The sequence below is a fragment of the Octopus bimaculoides genome, chromosome 10, assembly GCF_001194135.2.
Source record: "Octopus bimaculoides isolate UCB-OBI-ISO-001 chromosome 10, ASM119413v2, whole genome shotgun sequence".
In the NCBI taxonomy this organism is placed as follows: Eukaryota; Metazoa; Mollusca; class Cephalopoda; order Octopoda; family Octopodidae; genus Octopus; species Octopus bimaculoides.
Genome location: NC_068990.1, coordinates 49,862,823 through 49,865,322, shown reverse-complemented (window position 1 = coordinate 49,865,322; position 2,500 = coordinate 49,862,823). Strand labels below are relative to the sequence as shown.

General features: G+C 39.4%; 1 protein-coding gene and 1 long non-coding RNA gene across 3 annotated transcripts in view; one reads left to right on the top strand and one right to left on the bottom strand.

Moving 5' to 3' along the window:
• The window catches only part of LOC106878624 (protein IWS1 homolog), an 863,399-nt gene that overhangs the window by 565,581 nt on the left and 295,318 nt on the right, over positions 1–2,500 (top strand). The window lies entirely within an intron of this gene.
• LOC106881924 (uncharacterized) overlaps positions 1–2,500 on the bottom strand; it is a 56,725-nt gene that overhangs the window by 43,574 nt on the left and 10,651 nt on the right. The window lies entirely within an intron of this gene.

Here is a 2,500-nt window from a genome sequence, read left to right as displayed (position 1 = left end):
TCATTGATGGTTGTGAAAGCATGTAGCCTAGTGGTTAGGACATCACATTGACAGTTACAAGATAGTTGTTTTGATCTCAGAACCTGGCACTTTAAACTGCATCATAATTTGGGATTTCTATGGTTTTGAGGACTGTGGAATCATCTCTTAGCTGTCATTGTTTCCCAGTCTACTCTGACCCACAGTAGTAGCACCTGTCAGGGTCCCAACAAAGGTATGGAAGAAATTTTAAGCTCAGACCCTTATTGTCTTGTGAGTGCCTTGGGAAAGGAAAAGACTTGAGGAGTCAACTTTGATAGCAAGTCAAGGTGTGGAGTCTTTTAGGTGGTCTGGTGCACTGTTTGATACTCTTCCAACAATTCCAAAGAAGGCGGATCTCTTCATTCCTGTAAGGCAATTCACATAGGACAAGGTCACTCCAATGTAAAACCTACAAATTGCTGGTTGCTTCATCTATGTCAGCCCATTGAGCCACTCTAGTCAGACCTCCAAGTCTGAAGACTGGGATTGGATTGTGTGAACTGACTTTCCCTTTAAAACTACTGAGCACAGGCAGGAAAAAACCCTATAGTGTCAAGGATCTATTTACATAGCCATTTGAGATTGTGCCACTCTTTCTTATGGTCTTCAGACATGAAGAAACTGCCATCATAAAGTATTACATATAGCATTATAATATTACATCTTGTATTAAGGCAGCAAGCTGACAGAATCATTAGCACACCATTCGTCTGAGTTCAAACTCCACCAAGATCAACTTTGCTTTTGTAGTGACGCCTAATAGCAGACGCCATTTCCGGAGAGTTTATCCACGCATGCGCAGGAATACAGGAAGAGTCTCATGCGCATGCATAGTCATCCATATCCAAGCTTTCACGTGGATTTCACCCTCTTTGCTCGCTGATCTTTGAAGAGCCTAGACGTCACAACAGAGCTCTCCCACAACCCAGCACTGGAGCTACACAGATAACCACGCAACTTCATTGACGGCGTCTCAGTAACTAAAGGGCGAAGTGCTGCCGAATTCCCTCCTAGTGTGAGCAGAATTCTATTGTAATAAATATTGTTGTGTTGATAGTTTAGAGCCTGCGTTCCGTTGTTTTCTTCAAGAAATTTAATGTACAGGAGCGGAGTACACCTAATGGTGTATAACCACTTCCCTACACTTTCATCCTTTCAGAATCAATAAAATAAGTACCAGTTGAGCACTGGAATTGATGTAATTGACTTAACCCCGCCCCACGAAATTGCTGGCCTTGTGCCAAACCAGTATTACATCTTCTTTTATAGTGTAACAGGCTGAATATTCCATTGATACATCTAACCTGAACATAATCACCCAGCAGAATCCTTGTCATACATTGTATGACAAAGCTGATCTTTTGAATTGTGAATACAGTCTGTCCAATGGGCTTTGAGACAATTTCCATCTCTACTGAGTTTTATTCACAAGGTTTGGATACACAACAATCTATAGCAGAAAATACTAGCTAAATATGCTAGGTAGTTGGATTGAACTCAAAACCTTATAATTGCAAAATTAACTTCTTAATCACTTGCTCATGCCTGCATCATATATTACAAACAAAACACAGCAAACCTCTTCATCTGCCAGGAATAGTAGATATATCTCCTTCAAATGAAGTACACTTTGGATAATACAATTCCAGAAACACTATAGTTGAAACAAAAGGTGGAATTGTCATTTTAGAACGTCCTTGAGCATAGTTTTAGATGAGATCTGACCAAAGTCTAAATAACCCCAAAATATACACATATAGATATAGAAGCTAAATTTACCTTACATGATGTAACCTAACCATTTTAAAAAGAGAAGGGCAATGTAATTCCTGAAACAGAAAAATGATCATGGCTAGAGGTAATAAAAAGAAGTCATCTGTTAGATCAAAGTGTGGTCTAAGTTTAAGCAACAATGATAACTATAACAATGACAACATCAGCAACAACATATATACACATATATATTCAATGAAAATTTATAAGCAATTACAAATGTTTTGGGACTATGAGAATAGATCTCTTGTGAAGGAGAAATACTGAAATATCTGACATACCATATTAGGGACTGCCATATATGCACATTATACATTTGTGTATGTTTGTGTCAAAGAGTATCAGTATTGGTGTACTGGTGTAAGCAAACTGGAAGGAAAGGGTCAGTAACATTAATGGCTGAGGGGCCCTACCAGAAGAGGAAGAGTGAGCAAGGTCAAGTGGTTGGAAGTAGGACTAGTGTGGGCCTCTTTGGTCTCAGGCAGTGGGAGCGGATGGACACATGTAGACATACGAGCTAGAAAGAGAATTTGTCATAGGTTCTAGCAATAGGTTAGACAGGTAGGGTGTATCTCAGATTTAACCCAGTTGGACATTCAACATATTACAGGTCTCATATTACAGTTCCTCATATTACACTAATATTAGATCTTTCCTCTCTCTCTCTCTCTCTCTCTCTCTCTCTCTCTCTCTCTCTCTCTCTCTC